The 21,831-nt window shown below is 44.0% G+C and overlaps 1 protein-coding gene across 3 annotated transcripts in view; it reads left to right on the top strand.

Annotated features, from left to right (window-relative positions):
• Positions 1 to 21,831, top strand: part of MAP3K13 (mitogen-activated protein kinase kinase kinase 13) — a 223,040-nt gene that overhangs the window by 29,608 nt on the left and 171,601 nt on the right. Inside the window, exon 1 of one of the 3 annotated variants that reach the window (XM_073633440.1) lies at positions 10,377 to 10,507. The exons of the other annotated variants lie outside the window; for them this stretch is intronic. The gene's annotated coding sequence lies outside the window, so the exon portion shown is untranslated. Of the gene's footprint in view, positions 1 to 10,376; positions 10,508 to 21,831 lie in introns of those variants that run through there. 3 annotated transcript variants of the gene reach the window in all.

The raw sequence follows: 21,831 nt of genomic DNA, 5'->3' as shown, positions 1-21,831 counted from the left end.
GCCAATACTTTAATTTTAGCTGCCTCGGAGGGGACAGGGAGGGGGGGCAGGACGAGCGCCGTCAGATTACATACAGCGAGAATCTCCTGTTTACTTGGCGGCATCTGTAATAAGAAGTCTCGTCTCTTGGGCCGCCTTTGGACCACTGTTCTGTCTATCATAGGAGATTCTCACTGTATGTAATCTGACGGCGCTCATCCTGTCCCCCTCCCTGTCCCCTCTGGGCTGCAGATGGGCATCGATCAAGCTTCACTGATGGCAATGGTGAGGCTGCTGCATTGATGGCAATGGTGAGGCTGCAGATGGGCACTGACCCTTATTTTGCTTCATAGTTCCTTATTTAAAATTTAAGTTTTTTTCCTGAAACTTCCCTCTTAAAATGAATGTGCGTGTTATACGCCTGTGCGTGTTATACGCCGATAAATACGGTATACCAAAAATAGTGGGGTTGGTTTACTAAAGGCAGATAGGCTGTTTACTATGCAAGGGAAGTTGCACTGTGCAAGGGACTTTTCCCAGGATCATAGTGAGTATGGTGAAATTTAACTTTGCAAAGAATACCCAATTACATGCAAAAAAAATAAAATAACAGCATTTTTTTTTTGCACCTGATTGGATGATGAAAGTCAGCACTAAGCTCTGCAGAAAATGTCCTTCCCTTGCAGATTGAACAGTCCCTTTACCTTTTGTAAATCAACCCTACTGCCTGCAATCCCAGTTGATATATTCTCCAAGGGTTGCCTCCAGGAAAACCACTCTCACATCCAGAAAACCTAGTGATAGGTTACAAGCACTTTACAGAAGGGCCCTAGAGTGAGCAGGAGTGTGGTAGGGACATTCAACTGTAAGATTCTTCAGGAACTGATGGGAATGATTCTATGCAGGAATGTAATATGTTCACAGTACCCTCCAAACCTTTTTTCTCTATGCTTTCCTCTGTTCCTTATTTGAACTATCATTTTGCAAGAGTGAAATGAGGAGTCCAGACACGTCTGCGGGTTTTGTAATAAAAGTGGATTTGATTAGGTCAGTGGATGACCCAGGTTATAAACTGACCCCTATAGAAGGCTGAGCATTGCCCTATGGCTTTTCTGAGCCGGGGGGGGGGGGGGGGGGGGGGCACTATTGCACATCTATGGCTTGTTTCCCTTTTCCATGGGTCCCAGTGAAAAAGACATCAGTTTGCAAGTCTCTAGGTCAGGGGGTCAGCAACCTTTTTCCACTTAAGGGCCAGATTCAATATATGAGAATGCATGAAGGGCCCCATTCACCTGCTAATAAATTAAGATAATAAAAATCCTAACACAGTAATAAACAGTACAGGTTTACCTCACTTTAAGGTGCTTCACTAACACAAAGCCAGTTCACCCTGAGGGAGTATGTAGCTGGGGATTCAGATTTTACTGCCCCCTCCCCCATCCTGGCACCAAAGGGTGGTTGACACCAGCCCTGCTAGCCAGCATGATCTGGAGATAGGGTTCCTGTCCCTAGGGAAAATGGGGTTCCTGCCCTTAGGGGAGATGGGGTCCCCTTCCCCAGGGGAGAAGGGGGCCCTGTCCCCAGAGGTGATGGGGTCCCTGTCCCTGGGGGAGAAGGGATCCCTGTCTCCAGGGGAGATGGGGTTTCTGTCCCCAGGGGTGTTGGGTTCCCTTTCCCCAAGTGAGAAGGGGTCCCTGTCCCCAAATGAGAAGGGGTCCCTCTCCCCAGGGTGGGTGGGGTCCCTAATAGGGCCCCCCTATTGCAGTGTCCTTTGTATCTCTATAGAAGCCTCCTCTATCCCCTACACCCGCCCCCCCACTGTAGGGTCCTCTATCCCCTAAAACCCCCCTCCCGCTGTAGCTTCCTCTGTTCCCTGCACCCCAGACTGTAGTGTCCTCTGTACCCTGCACCCCCCATTGTAGTGTCCTCTGTCCCCTGCACCCACCCCCCCACTGTAGCCTCCTCTGTCCCCTGCAAACCCCATTGTAGTGTCCTCTGTCCCCTACCCCACAAACTCAAGCTGTGTAGATAGAACTCTCCTACCTTACACAGGTGTAGAGCAAGCAGAGCAGCAGTGATCGATATCACAGGACTGGATGGGGGCGGGAACTTTTCGCATTAACAGGCTGGTGATTGGTTGCTAGGATTGCCGAGCAGCCAATCACCTGCTGTTTAATAAAAAAGTAAACTCCTGCAGTTCCCGCCCCCATCCAGCCCTGTAATAACAGCCACTCGACGCTGTCCAATAAAAAGGACAGCGGCGAAAATGTCCGCGGCCGGGTACCCGTGAATTAATCACGGGCACTGACGGGCCGGACATTCAGCGGTGGCAAGGTTCCTGTCCGCTGGTTCGCGTTACCCACGTGACAGAATCTTATAGTTCTTTCCTGAGTTTTGGAATCAATAGAGCTGGAGCGAGTAAGTTGGTAGAGGTGGGCCAGTTGGGCTGGGGTGAAGACGAGCCACAGATCCCATTCCCAGCTCTTGATATATGCGGGCTTAGCTGTGAAAGCGGCAGAGCATATCAGTTGGCAGAGTTCGGAGACCATATGCGGAATCGGTTCCTCTGCTATAAAAGGGCGTTCAAAGGGCGTAAGGGTAGAGATATCTCTTATGGAACATCCATTGACCTCAAAAAAGTGGGGAAGTAGCCTATACCTCCAGAAGTCCATAGGCAAACTCCCGTGTCGGTTCTGCAAGTTTTCAAAGGGCAGCAGCTTACCGTTCTGCAGAAGCTTACCACAGCTGGTGTTACTATCATCCACCCAGGGCCCAAAAAAAAAGCCACCTGCTCCCCAGGAGGGAACCATAGAAACCCCCCAATTGAGGCGATCCCAGGTTTCCAGAGCATGAGTCGTCAATGGGGAGGTAAAGTCCGACAACCCCCTGTGCTCCTGAGCCAGCCACGGGGCATAAGACAGGTTCCTACCCGCCATGTATTTCTCTAGGGAGACCCAGAGTGTGGAAGCGCGTTCAGTATCCTCTCAGCACTCTAATCGCGGTTTGTGGTCTCCGCTTGTTCCAGAAAAAGCCAGATAACATGCTGGACACTTGGGTAAAAAAACCTCTAGGCAAGGGGACAGATAACATCTACATGTAAAACTGTATTCGTGGGAGGATATTCATTTTTATAATATTGACTCGCCCTAACCAAGTGAAGGCTGTCTTAGTCCAGTGGGCAAGATCCTTTTTCACTGTTGCCAACAAAGGGGGGTAATTGGCCGCGTATAAAGTGTCAAATCTATCCGCCAGCTGAATGCCCAAATTTTTACGGATGACCCAGCGCAAGTGAACTGGAAGGCCGCTTGTAAACTACTGGCCAAAAAGGGTGGCAACTGAATAGGGAGTATCTCAGATTTTGTGTAGTTAATTTTAAAGTTAGAAAGTGTCCCAAAATGACGGAGTTCTCGCATCAGGTTGGGCAGTGAGAGCAGGGGATCTGTGAGATGGAATAGCACATCATCGGCATACACCGAGTGCTTGTGCTCCACATTACCAACCTTCATGCCCTTTATATCCACATTCGCCCGCACTGTGCGTAGGAAGGATTCAAGCACCAGGACGAAAAGAATGGGTGAGAGGGGGCATCCATAACTCCAGAAACCACTGCAGCATCGTCCAACAGGGATTCGTTCAGTCGCCATGACCAAGCCCTATGGTTGTCAGACAACAAAGCTAGCATGGCCGTCACTGGGGCATGGTCCGAGTTATACTCCCCGATGGACAAAACCTGCAACAGCTCCAGGGTCGGATGGTCTACACAGAGGAGATCTATACAGGTATATACATCATGTACCTTCGAGTAGTAGCTATAGTCCCTACCTGAGGGGTGAAGTACTCGCCAGCTGTCTATCAGAAGGTGAGTCTGTAGGGATCTGCAAAAGTGCTTGAGGAAAGCTTGGGAGTGAGAGGGACGGCGGTGAAAGGGACGTGTCAAGCATTGGGTCTGGACTAACGTTCAAGTTGCCTCCCAAAATCAAAGAGCCCTCTCTGAATTCTGCCGAGCTATCTAGAGTTTTGTCTATAAAGGTAAGTTGGTTAGTATTAGGGGCGTAAATAGTAGCATATGTAAACTTCTGTCCCGCAATAGTCCCTTTTAAAAAAAAAAAAAACGTCTCGGCCCTGAGGGTCCACCCTGTTCCCAGTGGCCGTGCCCTGGATTTTGCAGTCGGTGAGTTGCTCAAAAACCACTGGCTATACAGGTGAGTAGGCAGCTTGGGCATCGACTGGGGGGTGAAGTGTGTCTCCTGCAGAAAAACCACCTGAGCCCCTAACTGCTTCAATTTCCCACCACAGCTTGCTACGCTTGCATGGAGAACAGATAGAAGCCATAGGGGATCCAGAGGATGCTTAAGTCGTGTGTGACGATGGCAGGCATGGCATGAGAGGTGGAGCAAGAGGCAGTTCCAGTGAAGAAGCATGGAGCGAGAGAGAGGAAATGAGGGGAAGAGACGAAGAAATGTTGAGAAATGTCAGAAAAAAGCATAACATGTCATTGGTAGCATTACCACATTATGAAACACTTGGGAGGCGGGTGCCAGGTGCAGCTCCACTAGGGAGAAGCCCCCGGGCCCAGACCCCATATCCCAAAAGGGAAGTGTACCCAATAAGGTACGGCCTACGTGGGCCAACATGAGAGGTAAGGCTGTGAGTTTCAGGGGCTGAGGGAGTTGAATGAGGGGGTAATCCTGCATTCCTTTCCAGTCCGGAAAGTCAACTGGTTCTTGCCCCTGGGTAGTCAGGAAGTGTGGGAGGTCATCCTTGTTATGCAGCGTATCTTGTCTGCCATCTTTGGTTACCTGTAGGTAGATGGGGGAAGCCCCAGCGGCAAGGCAGGCCTGCCTTTTGGACGGCCTCTAGCAGGGGGTGGAGTGCTCTACGCATGAGAGTACCCCGGGAAATGTCTTGGTAAAAAAAAAGATGCGCTGCATCGAAATCAAAATATGGTTTCCCGTGCATTTTTTTGCATAATCCGGTCCTTGAGTGTATATTTGTGATGTTTACAAATGACATCCCTAGGGTTATCCACATCTTGCGAAGGAGGCCTGTGGGCGTGATCAATCTCAATGGGCGTAGTAGCAGGCAACCCTAGGATTTCCCGGAATACATCCTCCAGTGTAGGGACAATATCTTTAGGGGCCGTGGCTTCCGACAGGCCGCGACTGCGGATATTTGCCCGCCTGCTGCGGTCCTCAGAGTCATCCAACTGACACAATAAAGTCTAAATTTTCTGATCTTGGGTGCTGCATCTGTCCTGGATCATAGAGATGGCAGGCAGGGCCTCATCAAATCTCTGTTCCAAGGTTTCCATACTAGCCCCCAGTTGATTGGTATCAGACTTAAGCTGGGCTATGTCCTCTTTAAAGGCCTTTTCCACCCTAGTGGTAAATTTCTCTAGGTCCTCCCGGGTGGGGAGAGACCAGATGCGGCGTTTAATGTCCTCATCCCCTAAGAGGTCTGCCATGTCAGAACCCCTGTCATGTGAGGCTGAGGATCCCAGGGAGACTGGGGGGACAGAGTCACTCAATGACTTTGGAGAGGGTATCTGGGACGCCATGAGTTGCTGCTGCTGGGCTGCGGCTTACTGTGCAGCCTTTGAGGCCTTATAAGCTTTCGGCGCCATCTTGGAGGCCTTATGTCCCGATCCACGGGTTCCACCAAAGAAAGCCTCGAGCTGCTCCTGCCGGGTCCCGTCCATCCTCGACTGCCGGAAGAGTGCCCGCCGTCCCTGGGACATGTTTTGTGCTGTTTGGGGGTAAAATCTCCCCTTTGTGCTTGTGATGAAGCAGCTGTGGACACGGAGTCGAGGAGATGCACGTCCTCACTCCTCCATAGCCAGGGTACGCCCCCGTTGAATTTGTATTTATTCGAGAAAAAAATTTCCATCCTGAACCTTTGAATTTTCATGTCACTACACTATCAGTGATTCATGTATTTTGATACGGTTCAAGCAGCATTCTGTCAACATATGATAGATGTTATTTTATGGACACTATACTGTCAAAAGTATTGGGATGCCTGCCTTTGCACGCACATCAACTTTAATGGCACCCCATAGTCTGTAGGGTTCAATATTGAGTTGGCCCACCCTTTGCAGCTATAACAGCTTCAACTCTTCTAGGAAGGCTGTCCACATGGTTTAGGAGTGTGTCTATGGTAATGTCTGACCAATCTTCCAGAAACGCATTTGTGAGGTCAGGCACTGATGTTCTAATTCATCCCAAAGGTGTTCTATCAGGTTGGGATCAAGACTCTGTGCAGGCCAGTCAAGTTCCTCCACCCCAAACTTGCTCATCCATGTCTTTATTGACCTTGCTTTGTGCACTGGTCCAAATGATTTGATGGAGGGGGGATTATGATGTGAGGATGTTTTTCAGGGGCTGGGCTTGGCCCCTTAGTTCCAGTGAAGGGAACTCTTAAGGTGTCAGCATACCAAGACATTTTGGACAATTTCATGCTCCCAACTTTGTGGGAACAGTTTGGGGATGGCCCCTTCCTGCTCCAACATGACTGCATACCAGTGGAAAAAACAAGGTCTATAAAGAGGTGGAGATGAGAGAGTTTGGGGTGAAGGAACTTGATTGGCCTGCACAGAGTCCTGACCTCAACCTGATAGAACACCTTTGGGATGAATTCGAGCAGAAACTCAAGCCAGTCTTTCTCGTCTAACATCAGTGCCTGACCTCACAAATGTGCTTCTGGAAGAATAATCAAACATTCCCATAGACACACTCTTAAACCTTGTGGACAGCCTTCCCAGAAGAGTTGGAGCTGTTATAGCTGCAAAGAGGGTGGGCCAGCTCAATATTGAACCCTACGGACTAAAGCCTCGTACACGCGATCAGATTTTCCGCAGACAAAATGTCAGACTTTTGTGCGAAGGATGTTGGCCAGGAACATGTCTTGCATAGAAATGGCAAGGAATTGTTGGCCAACAAACACGAACGTAGTGACGTACTACGAGCCAATAAAGAGGAAGTTCAATTGTCATGCGCCACCCTTTGGGATCCTTCTGCTAATTTCGTGTTAGTAGAAGTTTGGTGAGTGTTGACTCACGCTATTCATTTTGCGCTTTTCATTTCGTGCTTTTTTCATTTTCGCACTTTTCATTTTGCGCTTTTCAGTTTGTTTCTGAACGGCCGTTCATCAACCAGAATCGGAGGAGATAACGTGGTATTTATTATTGGCCTTGTAGTTATTGCTTTGACCCAAATCCAGTCCAAGAACAGGAGGAGGAGGATTTCTTGGACCAAAAATTGGTTGCTTTATTAATTGTGACCGATTATGTCATATGCCATTCCTGCGGGAGCACCAGGAGAATAATCCGGATGATTTTCGGAATTATCTCTGGATGACGGACCCCTGCTTTCACCAACTCTTGGCATTGTTGACCCCCTATATTAAGAAGCAGGACACAGGCATGAGGCTTTTATTTAATTTTTTGGTTGAATAATAATGATTTCATTTGGTATATTTTCTATATTTTTGGATGCATATAATTCACTTCTTGGTTAAGTTCTATTGGCAGATAGCATGTCTAATTTTATTTGTTTTCTTTCTTAAAACGCACAAAAAAAAAATGTGGAGAATAATACTTGGCTATGTGTTTTACTTCAAATAACAGTTTGGGAGTAGGCAGTTACATTTAAAAAAATACAATGTAAAATTAACAAGGGACACCAACATAGTTGTATCTTTGATCTTAAAAACTACGGGATAATGGTGTTGTGGTAACTTGGCCCCCCCCCCAAAAAAACAACAAACAAGCAAAATAATATTATTCTTGATATCACTAGAAAATAAAAGCCTTTTAACCCTTTCATGACTAAGCCTATTTTTGAAATTTGGTGTTTACAAGTTAAAATCCATATTTTTTGCTAGAAAATTACTTAGAACCCCCAAACATTATATATATATATTTTTTAGCAGAGAATCTAGAGAATAAAATGGAGATTGTTGCAATATTTTATATCACACGGTATTTGTGCAGCGGTGTTTTTTGGAAAAGGGACACTTCCATGAATTTTAAAAAATCCAAACAGTAAAGTTACCCCAATTTTTTTGTATAATGTGAAACATGATGTTACGCCGAGTAAATAGATACCAAACATGTCACGCTTTATAATTGCACGCACTCGTGGAATGGCGACAAACTATGGTAGCTATGAATTTCCATAGGCGACGCTTTAAATTTTTTTTACGGTTACCAGGTTAGAGTTACAGAGGGGGTCTAGGGCTAGAATTATTGCTCTCGCTCTAACAATCGCGACGATACCTCACATGTGTGATGTGAACACCGTTTACATATGCGGGCGCGACCTCCGTATGCGTTTTCTTCGCTGCGCGAGCTCGCGGGGACGGGGGCGCTTTAAAAAAAATTTTTTTTTTATTTATTTTATTTATTTTTATACTAATAAATGGTGTTTAAAAAAAAAATGTTTTTTTTTTAACTTTTATTGCTGTCACAAAGAATGTAAACATCCCTTGTGACAGTAATAGGTGGTGACAGGTACTCTTTATGGAGGGATGGGGGGTCTAAAAGACTCCCCCATCCCTCCTTTACACTTAAAAGTATTCAGATCGCCGAAAACGGTGATTCTGAATACTGTGTATTTTTTTAAATTCGGCGCCATTGGCAGCCGAGTAAACGGGAAGTGACGTCATGACATCGCTTCCGCGTTTACATTGAGAAGGCTGGAACGAAGCCGCCCACAGCTTCGTTCCTGCCCGCCCCCAGCTGCCGAAGGTACCCGATTGGACACCGGTAAGAGCAGCGGGAGGCGGCGGGAGGGGTGGATGTCCCCTCCCGCTCCTCCAGTATAACAGCCGAGCGGCTTTTAGCCGCATCGGTTGTTATATACGGATAGCCGATCGCCCGCTCTAAACAACGGTACCGGGATGATGCCTGCAGCTGCGGGCATCATCCCGGTATAACCCCCGAAAGCCGAGTATGCAGATATGCGTATGGTCGGCGGGAAGGGGTAATACATTTGGCAGAACTTCATCAGTATCACCAGCAAAGCAGCTTCATTATTATCCCATTAAAGAAGAATAGAATTGTGCGCTGAATTTCGAGATTTCATAATTTGCGCGTCACGAATGTTAATTCTCCATTACGTACGCTAGTTTACAAGACCGACTGCTTCTGCTTCCGAGCATGCGTGTTTGTACTTTGGACTTTTGTCTGACGGACTTGTGTACACACAATGGGAAAATCCGACAACAGACATTTGTCCGCGGAAAATTTATAAGCCTGCCATCCAACATTTGTCCGGGGAAAATCTGACAACAATTGTATGACAGAGCGTAGAAATGGTCCGATTTTCGGCCATCAGTGGGGGTTATTTACTAAAGGAAAATCCACTTTGCACTGCAAGTGCACTTGGAAGTAAAGTTGCTGTAAATCCGAGGGAGACATGCAAGGAAAATGAAAAAAAGCATTTTAGCTTGCACATAATTGGATGATAAAATCAGCAGAGCTTCCACTTATTTCAGATCTACCCCTTAGATTTAGAGCGGCTGCACTTTCAGTGTAAAGTGGAATTGCCTTTTGTAAATAACCCCCAGTCTGCCGTCACACAATTCCCGGGGGAAAATCCGATTGTGTGTACGAGGCTTAAGGCTTGATTCACACCTATGCATTTTTAGTGCTTTTTGCAGATTTGCACTACAGAACGTGGTCCATAGGAAACCATGTTAAATGGACTGTAGTGCAAATCTGCAAAATGCAAAAAGCACCAAAAATGCATAGGTGTGAATCAGGCCTAAGACTGGGATGCCATTAAAGTTCATGTGTGTGTAAGGGCAGGCGTCCCAATACTATTGACAATATAGTGTATGTGTTTGTCTACATAAATTTTTAGCTTCTGTACTAAAATGCTACCTTGTGTAGTCCTTCCGTACCGAGATCCATTTTTTTTTTGTCCTACTCCCTTGGGGGCATTTGTCTCTCTTTTTACAATTAGTTACTACAGTTGAAAACGAACATTGAGAAAATCAAACATTCTAAAAACAGATGTTTTCAAGGTGAATGGCCAGCTTGGATAGATCTGCAGGTAAAATGTGCCAATACAATGTTAGCCATTCATATATGGGAGTGATTGTGTCCTGCTCTATGTATGGTTCCTCTATTAACCTCCTCCTTGCCCATAGTGTCAGACTATCATCTGGACTCTTTTTTTTTTTTTTTTGTAAATTTTTTGTTTTTAACCTTTTAATGAACATGCAGGTGATACACTCAACAAAAAATGAACTTTTTTGTTAGTACTTTGACATGCACAGCTCCTCTCTTTACAGAAGTCCTGAAGTTGAATCACCTGTAGCTAACTAGACTGCTGCAGACTAAGCTTCCGCCCTAGTCATATACCCTCCCCCTCCCTATGTCCCCGTGTCACTGAACACACACAGACGCAGGTGAATGTTCACCTGTCACCTCCCACATTCCATCGCACTGTGACCGCGCTGTGCTGAGTGCTGGATCCCAAGTGTCAGGGAAGGCTGAAGAAGTGACAGCACCTGCCAATGTCTGGTATGTCTTGCAGTGGTCATGTTGTGTTTAGATCCCTTTTGCTCCTGTGACACTTTCTCTGCTAACAGTTGTTAACTGCCATTGATGAAGCCGGGACAGAGGGGGCTGTGGCTGGGGAGAATGCTATACACTTGGCGACAGGCTTATAAAGGAAGGCCAAGTAAAGTCTAAATGACATATAGTACTACAAACAAGAGCTGTGCACAGAGCTGATCAATGATTTTTATTACTTTTGATTCCTTCTTTTTATTTAGGTTTTCTGTGTGACTTTCCAGGAACAGTGCCACTGCTTATTATCCATATTGTTTTCGCTCTGATCCTTTAGTTGCACGCTAATCACTCGTGTTCCAGTGTTTGTAATTAGTCTACAACTCATTGTTCAGCATGGATGTTTTACCTTGAGGCAGATGAGCCTTCCAAATTTTCTGTCGTGACAGCACATTGGCTTGATGGTCATATGGATATTTGGTGTCATTGTAAGCTACATAAGCGTTGCTAGTGCAGACATGTTAAATGAATAATGTATGAGGTGTGTCTTTCTGCCTTCGAGGTTTACCATTACCTAGAGATTATCGGAAGCAAAGGAACTGGCAGGCAATCTCCTTATGCAGGGCTGCCTAGATGAAATTCAGTTTTTGTCATTTGTATTTATTTTATTACAATATGTAAATATGCAGAGAATCCGGTTTTCCGTGAACACGGTATAAGACAGTTTGTGAAACATTAAAGGTGGTACAGTAAATGCTTGCGGCATCTATAATGTCTTGCATCAGCTAAAATAACTTGGCATGCCCCCTTTTTTTTTTTTTTTTTTCTTTTAATTTTTTTCCTTTTTTTAAAAATTCTATTACATTTTTTGTATTTATTTTCTTTTAATTCTATTACTTTTTTTTTTTTTAATATCTTTTTATTAAGATTGAACAACATAAAACACAATCAGCTCTGAGAAGAAAAACAAAACAAGGATTACTTTGAAACAAAATAGCAAGGAATTACACATCCACCCCTGTACAGTTGCAAATTGTGGAAATAATCTGGATAGAGGCTTTATTGGCAAACCAGGGTAAATTAAGAGGAAAATATATATAGTAAAATGTTTTTATCCCAGTGTTTTGAAAAAAATTGGGTACTAACAGAATATCAAATACTTCTTATCTGACATTTTAAAGTGGAACTTCACTGACCATGTGTGGCCTCGCTGGTTTGCACCCTCCTACCAGCCTGTAACCAAGTTACAGTTTTTTTTTTTTGGGGGGGGGGGGGGGCGAGTGCCAATTTTTATTGATACCTGCTCTTGATCCCGGTTCCGCTGGTTTGCACCCTCCTACCAGCCTGTAACCAAGTTACAGTTTTTTTTGGGGGGGGGGGAGCGAGTGCCAATTTTTATTGATACCTGCTCTTGATCCCGGTTCCGCTGGTTTGCACCCTCCTACCAGCCTGTAACCAAGTTACAGTTTTTTTTTGGGGGGGGGGGAGCGAGTGCCAATTTTTATTGATACCTGCTCTTGATCCCGGTTCCGCTGGTTTGCACCCTCCTACCAGCCTGTAACCAAGTTACAGTTTTTTTTGGGGGGGGGGGGAGCGAGTGCCAATTTTTATTGATACCTGCTCTTGATCCCGGTTCCGCTGGTTTTCACCCTCCAACCAGCCTGTAACTTAGTTGGGGGAAGGGGGGAGCGAGTGCCAATTTTTATCTGTGGCGAATCCCACTTCTGCAGTCCTCATCTAGATCAAGATGACATCCCTTGCCCCCTCCTGCAGCCTCCTGGGACAGGTCACATGTCTCAGGAGGCTGCAGGACCATTCACAAATTGCTGCATGAGCTAACGCATGTACAGTCGGGAGCCAGCTGTGGTTCCTCAGGAAGTTCCAGATCCAAGATGGCGGCACTGGGGACCTGCAGCGCTAAGAAGAATCGGCCACTGTGAGACCGCGCTGGACTTTAGGCACTAGTAAGTACCTGTTTTTTAAAAGTCTGCAGCTTCAGTATTTGTAGCTGCTGACTGTAAGGCTGAAATCACATCGACTTGCAATAAAATGCATGGAAAATGGATGTATATTTCTATCCATTTTTTTTTTTTTTGCGCATTTTAATGCACGTTGACTTGGGTTTGATCTGCATTTTATGTCAATGCATAGACACATAAAATTCATGTCAATGCATAGATACATAAAAAAAAAAAATGTTTTTTATGTGTCCTGTTCACACTACAATGTTGGGTTGACCAGTGTTGCATTGCATTGCATTAAAACGTAAGTATGTTGCATTTTGATGCAACGCCGGTCTGTATTTTGGTTCACTTTAAAATGTAGGTCAACGCAGTGTTGTAGTGTGCACAGGACACATTTGTTTTTTATGTGTCTAAGCATTAACTTGCATTTAACAAGTGAGCCAAAATGCAAATCAACGCAAGTCAACGAGTGTTAAAACACGCAAAACATGGATGCAAGTGTACATCCATTTTCCATGCATTTTATTGCAAGTCAGGGTGAATTCAGCCTAAAATATTAAAAAAACAAAACTGAAGTTTCTCTTTAATTTAGGGCCCCGTTCACACCCGAGCAATTTGTAGTTCGAAGCTCAAGACTCAAAAGCTCTCAACAAACAAAATCCCATGTAACTCAATGGTGGTTCTTTACATATGACTCAAACATGACTATGCACTCAAACAAAAACAGCTGAAAATTGCCCTGCTCAAATGTGAACGCTGGGAAGTAGGAAAGACTCACTTGGTATAGTTCTCAGGTATAGGCAAGTAATGCTGGCCATACACTATACGAAAAATCGGCCGAAAAATCGTTCGTATGGACACTTCGTTCGTTTTTCGGCAAGTTAGTGGGTACAAATCGATAATCGTTTGTGACGTTTTTGTGGAAAAAAAACGAACGGCATGTTTGGAAAATTTCTGCCGAACGTACGATAAATTGCAAGGTTAATGTGTTTCCCGTCCGAACTGCCTGCACTAGGTATATGTAAAAAAACGAACACAAAATTATTTATTCATGTCCACTGAACAGATTATCGGACATTATATGATGGCACGATCGTTTGCGGTCACGGTCGAACGTTCGTTTTTCGAAAATGGGTTCGGCCGATTTTCTGTATAGTGTATGGCCAGCATAAGTCTGTAGTCTTCTGTGCAGACAGCAGTAATGGTGCTTTCATGCAGCCAGTCTGTTTGGTATTTTTTTTAGCTTGAATTTGTGGGCTGCTTCCTCTCTTGATACCAGAATACTATGAAAAGATAAAAACACCACAAGCTTGTACTAGGTCCAGTAAAAATGTATCTAGACTGCAGGTCACAGGGAGGGACAAGATAAAAACAATATCAAGTTTTTTTTTTTAATACAGATTACATATTCATTATATTGTTTTTGCACACCATACCTTAGGTGACGTGATTGTTGTTTTAGATTTTCTTTTCTATTGTCTTATTCTAATTTGTCCTTCAGCCTTTTGAAGAGGGAGCTGTAAACCCTCAAAATGTATTGGCTATATCCTGTGGCCCTTTGTCCATAAATACATTTTTTTCTGGACCTAGAAGAAATCTATGACACTCTCTTATCCTTTTCCATACTGTCTTTCGTAGGTTCAGTGCCCCACCAACACATCTTTAGATTTTCCTAAAGTAGAACTAATGGCATTACCTTTTTTTTTTTTTTCATTTTGGATAGAGTATGGGAGGGTCATAACTCCTGTCTGCTTTATTTTTGCCAACTCTTTCCCATGGGGGAGATTTCCCTTCACTTCCTGTCCCATATGCAAAACAGCAAGTGAGAGGAAATCCCTGCAAATTAATGGAATAGCGCTGATATCTGAATGACAAAACGTGGAACTCTCATTTGAGATGCCATTCATTTCAATGACACCTCAAATTGCGGTGCGGATCTGCCGTGCGATGAATCGTGCTGCAATCGCGGAAACCCGCATCTCGGGACGCATGTCCCCCAAAAATAGTTTAGGAGCTACTTTGGGGCGAAATCCGGGTTGCCGCGATTGCAGCACGTTTTAATGCGCGGCAATTGCGGCAGACCCGCACCGCGATTTCAGGTGTCATTCAAATGAATGGCATCTCAAATGCAAGTTCCGCGTTTTGTCATTTATGCATCAGCGCTGTCATATCATGGGCAGACCCGTGGCAGATCAAAACGCTGTAGTGTGAATGCAGCCTAAATGTCGCTCATGTTTTTACAAGTTGGTGTTTGTAAGTGTCATCTGCTCGCATCATGTGAGGTTGTGGACCAAAAGAAGATGAAATGGTGTTTTTCACAGATGAATGCATTGCAGGTATTGTGATGCTTGAAGAAAAATGACAGTGTTTTTTTTTTAGTACATATTTTGTTACTGACATATTTTCCTGAATGTTTGAGGTAACATTTTTACACACTTGTTATGATAGTATTTCATCCAGTGATCTTTAGATTCCCCCTGTAGTGGTTTTCTGTATGTCAGCGATTCTCCACTGAATAATTGCTATGATAGGATTGATTAGCATTTTGCTCTAAAGTTTTATAATTGAGCAGATTGATAGAGTTTGTATTAAGAGAGGAACAGTAAAGCACTATTGGGCCTCATTCACTGCTGCTGTCAAACCTGCGTATATATGCATTTAGTGAAGGTTTCTAAAAGAGCATATAAAAAGCATATAAAAAGCATATAAACACATGTAATGATTTTTCAGTGGGGCTATTTCCACTGAGCATTTACCTGTGTTTACAAGGGCACTTACACCTCCTTCCTGCCCAGGCCATTTTTCAGCTTTCAGCGCTGCCACACTTTGAATGAAAATTGCACGGTGGTGCTACACTGTACCCAAACAAATTTTTTATCATTTTTTTCACACAAATAGAGCTTTCTTTTGGTGGTATTTAATCACTGTTGGGTTTTTTATTTTTTACCAAAAAAAAAGACCAAAAATTTTGAAAAAAATAGTTTTTCACGTTTTTTCTGTCAGTAAATTTTGTAACTAAGTAATTTTTCGCCTTCACTGATGTGCACTGATGAGGCGACACTGATGGCCACTGATAGGTGGCACAGATAGGCAGTACTGATGGGCATTGATGGGTGGCACTGATGGGCCGACACTGATGGGCATTGATTGACAGCAGTGATGGGCATTGATGGGCAGCACTGATTGCCAGCACTGACTGGCATCGCTAATGGGCACTGATTGGTGGAACTTGTGGGCAGTGGTGGGCACTGATTGCTGCCACTGGTGAGCACTGATCACCGGCATTGGTGGGAACACTATTTTTCACTATTGTAATCAGGGCACTGATGATCAGTGCCCTGATTACACTCCTAAATGTCCCCCTGCGTGGAGATGCCGCTGATCGGCTCTCCTCACCACACACTCTGTCAGTGTGAGGCGAGGAGTGCCGATTACTGGCACTTCCTTGTTTACATGTGACCGGCTGTGATTGGACACAGCCGATCACATGTTTAAAGAGCCGTGGACGCGGCTCTTTCCACAGATCGGGGTCGCGCCGTGTCCTAGCAACAGGGGCGCAGCTGCGATCTCTGCACTGTGCGCCCCCGCGAGAGCAGCCGTTCTGGGATGCCGTCATATGACAGCGTCCCAGAACAAGAGCCGCACCGCCGTCATTTGACAGTGGGCAGGCGGCAACCAGTTAAAGACTATTGAATTCTGTACATCTAGGATCTGATTACCTAAACACATCTAAACCTGCTTTCACTTAGGTTGCATGTCACCTAGCTGGTGACATGCAACCCTTGATGGATTGCATTGTCAGCAGCTGTTTGCCCGTGGCTAGCAATCAAGAGTGAATAGGCAACCTCTTCCATGCCTGTTTGAAGAGGACTACACATTGAAATCCCTCTTCACCGTACCCAAACCATGTCCACTCTAAGACATGGATGAGCGAGTTTGGGGTGGAGGAACTTGACTGGCTTGCACAGAGTCCTGACCTCAACCCTATAGAACACCTTTGGGATCAATTGGAGCAGAGACTGCGAGCCAGGCCTTCTCGTCCACATCAGTGCCTGATCTCACAAATGTGCTTCTGGAAGAATGGTCAAACATTCCCATAGACACACTCCTAAACTTTGTGGACAGCCTTCCCAGAAGTGTTGAAGCTGTTATAGCTGCAAAGGGTGGGCTAACTTAATATTGAACCCTATGGACTAACATTGGAATGCCATTAAAGTTCATATGTGTGTGTAAAGGCAGGTGTCCCAATACTTTTAATAATATAGTGTAGCTGTTAAAATAGGCCGCAATCTAGAGACCATGAGTATTTGTTTTTGTGGTTAGAATGGAACTCCCCATTTAAATTGCAAAAAGTACAGTTTCCATATCTTGGGACATATTTAATTTCCTCAAATCAAACGTTTTTATTATCCCAATTTCTAATATTTTTTATAAAAGGCAGCAGTTATCCAAGTAGGACACCTAATCTGTTTCCAGGAGAAGGAAGATGATATGAATCCACATTGAAATACCTTTTATATATCTTCTTTTCTGTTCCCATACAGACACTCATAAAATTTACAAGACTTTTTCAAATTTATCTGCAGTCAGAGAAGACCTGAAACTAAGAAAAACAACATTCATATGTAATTTCACTCGGAAGGAGGACTAGCCATCACAGGTCCTATAAATGTTTAATTCTTAGCCACCAAAAACACATCTTAGCTTGGATGAGTTGTTGTCAACATGTCAGATGGGTTGACATGTTGAAGTATATAAACAAAATAAAATCCCAAAAATCTCATCCCCAATGCATATCGCTTTTTGTACACTTTTTGTATAGGCACAAACCTTAACCACTTCAGCCCCGGAAGGATTTACCTACTTCCTGACCAGGCCATTTTATGCGATAGGACACTGTGTCGTTTTAACTGACAATTGCGCGGTCATGCGACATTGTACACAAAAAAAAATGTATGTCCCCTTTTCACCACAAATAGAGCTTTCTTTTGGTGGTATTTGATCACCTCTGCGGTTTTTATTTTTTGGGGCTGTTAACAAAAAAAAGAGCGACAATTTTGAAAAAACCCCAATATTTTTTACTTTTTGCTATAATAAATATCCAAAAAAAAGTAAAAAAACGAATTTCTTCATCAGTTTAGGCCAATATGCAATCTTCTACATATCTTTGGTAAAAAAATCGCAATAAGCGTAGATTGATTGGTTTTGCACAAATGTTATAGCATCTACAAAATAGGGGATATATTTATGGCATTTTTATTATTTTTTTTTTTTTTTTACTAGTAATGGCGGTAATCAGTGATTTTTTTAGTGGGACTGCAACCTTGCGGCGGACAGATCGGACACTTTTGAGACTTTTTTTGGGACCAGTGACATTTATACAGCGATCAGAGCTAAAAATAGCCACTGATTACTGTATAAATTACACTGGCAGGGAAGGGCTTAACACTAGGGGGGCAATCAAGGGGTTAAGTGTTCCCTAGGGATGTGTTTTTAACTGTGGGGGGAGTGGACTGACAGGGAGTAGAGAGAGATCGGTGTTCCTCATCACTAGGAACAGCAGATCTCTCTCTACTTCCCTGACAGAACAGGGATCTGTCTGTTTACATTGACAGATCCCCCTTCTGGCTCTTTGAGGCGGGACCCCGGCGGACATCACGGCCACGCACATCGGCTCCAGCGCCATGCCGTGGGCGTGCATGTGCCCCCTATAGCTCTTAAAGCGCCTGACTTTCACCTACGGCGGTTTGCGCAGCCGTGCCAACCTGCCGCAGTATAATGATGGCGGCTGGTCGGCAAGAGGTTAAAGTGATTGTAAAGTCTTGTTTTTATACCTATAAAAATAACAAACATGTTATACTTGCCTGCTCTGTGCAGTTGGATTTGCACAGAGCAGCCCAGATCCTCCTCTTCTCGGGTTCCTCTTCTGTGATCCTGGTACCTCGCTCCTTTTCAGTGCCCCTACAGCAAGCAGCTTGCTATGGGGGCACCGAGCTGAGTCACAGCTCCCTGTGTCCATTCAGACACTGAGCCCCGACCCGGCCCCACCCCCTCTGTCCTCTGATTGGCTAGCTGACTTTGAGACACTCATGGACATAGCTGGACAGAGAGAGACCTCAGGTAAGTATTAGGGGGGCTGAGGGGGGCTGCTGCACACAGAAGGCTTTTCATCTTAATGCATAGAATGCATTAAGATAAAAAAAAACCTTCTGCCTTTACAACCGCTTTAAAAACCTATAATACAGCTTTCTACAAAACCAAAGATTTTACTTTACTGTATATAAACTCCTCAACACAATTCCTCAATCTTTATTTTAAAACATAAATATATGCTTAACTGAGAATGCACTTTCGGAAGCTCTTATTCCCTAGAGCTGTGGCAGACCATATGGCAAAATACTGAAAATAATTCAATATGCACAGCAGTGAGGAATATACAGCATCATATTTGAATGGTAAAATACCCTTGTGAGACTACAGTATGTATTTTTCTCCTCATTAGTTATGTTGGAAAGGTTGCTGTCTGTAAGGGTTGTTCGGTCATATCCAAATTACTCAAACTTATTGGTCCAGCAGAAAGAAAAATGTCAGCATTTTTTTTCCAAAGTGTAAAGGAGATGTGAGGCGTGCTCAATATGGAGGGACGTCACACTTCAGGCTTTTATACGACGTGTTTATTGGAGTCCGCAGTTCAATGGGGCACACAAGGAGCCAACGTGTTTCAGGGGAAAAGCCTCCTCCTTCATCAGGGCTAGTAGAAAATAAAAAATGAAAACACGTCATAAACATTTTATAAATCGCCAGCCGACGGCCCCCTCTTTAGCTGATTGGGGTTATCGCTAGATCTTGTTTTTTTACAATGTTATTTCTAGTGGACTAACTGGTTCAATAAAATTTTAAAGACTTGCATTCAAACGCCAAATGTTCACAATAAAGTTCTGTATATTTATATAAAATTTCAAAGGTGATGATTGGGTGAAGCATTAGAAGTGTGGGTGTCACTAATGTGCCATCCCCTATATATAGTGGGCATGGAGATTTTGATTTTGCAGGCATGGAGCAATTTTTTCCAGTTTTGGATAAAGTAGCGAAAGGTTAAAACCTCTGTCAGATTTGTTATTTTTGACTTTGACTTATTAGGGGAGACCGCCATCAATATTTTCCATAACGAGTGTTGTAACCAGGACAGGGATGTTATGGCCAGTGTTAATTTTGTCGACTAAAACGACTAAAACATTCTAGTCGACTAAATGAATACTATTTTAGTTGACTAAAATACGACTAAAACTAAAACAATTGAGATGACTAAAATACAACTAAAACTAAAATGGCATTTTAGTCAAAAGACTAAAATGGGACTAAAACTAAAATGGCATTTTAGTCAGAAGACTAAGACTAAAACTAAATTGAAATTTGACTTCAAAATTAACACTGGTCTGTAGTGCATGTTTATACCTCAATACCTTAAATAATATATGAGATTTTTCACTCCAGCAGCATATAATGAGTTTTGAAATTGTAGAGAAATGTTAACTAATGCATTACAATTTAACTACACCCATTAGATTTTAGATGACTAAAATGAGTTTTAGTCGACTAAAATGTACTGGAGATTTAGTCGACTAAATACGACTAAAACTAAAACAATTGCAGAAGGCTAAAATGGGACTAAAACTAAAATGCCATTTTAGTCCTAAAACTAAAACTAAATCGAAATTTGCTGCCAAAATTAACACTGGTAATGGCTTTCACCAGAACAAAAATAGAGGAAATATCTTTCTATAGGCTAGGAGAATCTCTCTACCCTCAAGTCTGATCAGGTAGATTGTCTGACCCAGTGTTTTGGTCAAGTAATACTAATGTGGTCATTCTGCCCAGGAAGATTGAATGATCCATCTTAGACCCCTTTCACACTGAGGCATTTTTTTAGGCGCTTTTGGACTAAAAAAAAAGCACCTGTAAAGCGCCTGAAAAACGCCTCCCCTGCAGTCCCAGTGTGAAGGCCCGAGTGCTTTCACACCAGGGCGCTGCGCTGGCAGAACGTTAAAAAAAGTTCTGCAAGCAGCATCTTTGGGGTGGTGAAGGAGCCGTGTATACACCTCTCCTGCCCATTGAAATGAATGGGCACCGCTGCCGAAGCGCCTGCAAAGCGCTTCGGCAGTGGTGGTGCACGGGCACATTTAACCCTTTATTCAGCTGCTAGCCGGGGTTAAAAGCGCCTCGCTAGCGGCCGAATAGAGCCGCTAAAAGAATGGTAAAGTGCCACTAAAACTAGCTGCATTTTACCGTCGACGCCCATCCGCCCCAGTGTGAAAGCAGCCTTAATCATGTTAAATTAACTGAGATGAGCTACTAACTGGAGCATAATGCTTGCCTATGGAGGGAGCCCTCAAGAGCCAGGGATGAGAAAATAGAATGGGTACAGAGAGGGGAGTCCAGACATGATACACCAAGGGAAAAGGGTAGTAAAGGCAAGGAAGTAGGAAATAAAGGGGGGTGTTGATAAGGTTGAGGTGAGAAAAATAAAGGTGGGTGGGGGTAAAGGTGGCTGTATTTTTGTTCTAATCCGAAGGTTGCATTTCTTTTGGACTAGATGTATTTAAAAAAAAAAAATGTCTGCAGCAATTAATCTAACTGCTACTTTACATTTTTATTGTGTTGGTCTTAATATACCATGCCATATATTAGTATGCCTGGGCACACCCTAATCACTGCGTGCCGTGCCAATTTCCCCTTTGCTTGGGCTTTACCTCGTGTTGCGCTCCCAGAATGGAGAGTGGGGAAGAAACACAGTGAAGACACTCACTAATGTGTTCAATAATTACTGAAGCATAGTAAACTGTGTATGCTTCAGTTTGTGATTGAACAGGAAGCCGCTCAGCACAGAGCACTATGCCATTGATTTACTGTCAAGTGCAGCTGAGGCTGATGTGTGTTTGAGCTTTGCGGTGCACACCCTAATGCAATAGGCTGAGCACACCTATGATACCAATCTCTTGTTTAGATCTGTCACCTCCCTTCTTCACCCTTTATTCCTGTTTTCTCCCCCCCCCATTTTTTCTTTCTTTTTGCACTTTAGAGGCACATGTTATGTTCTGGTATTTTATGTTAGGCCACATTAACAGTAAAGGTGTAGTTGCTGCGGGGCCACTTGTCCAGGGAGCCCACCAGAGGATGGAAGGATGGAGGGTACCTTTTGTGAATTCAGGAGACTTTAGCCCTGGTTCACACCAGTGCAGCTTTGAAATCACGCTACTTCAGCACGATTTCAAAGCCGCAGATTAGTGCGATTTGAACCTCCGATTTCACAGTGCAAAAAAGTAGTGCAGGAACGATTTTCAAAGTCGCTGCGCCTTGAGTCACAACGATTTG

Source organism: Aquarana catesbeiana, linkage group LG06 (genome assembly GCF_042186555.1).
Source record: "Aquarana catesbeiana isolate 2022-GZ linkage group LG06, ASM4218655v1, whole genome shotgun sequence".
NCBI classification, from domain to species: Eukaryota; Metazoa; Chordata; class Amphibia; order Anura; family Ranidae; genus Aquarana; species Aquarana catesbeiana.
The sequence above is the reverse complement of the archived record's forward strand: the minus strand, read 5'-3'. Positions and strand labels throughout refer to the sequence as shown.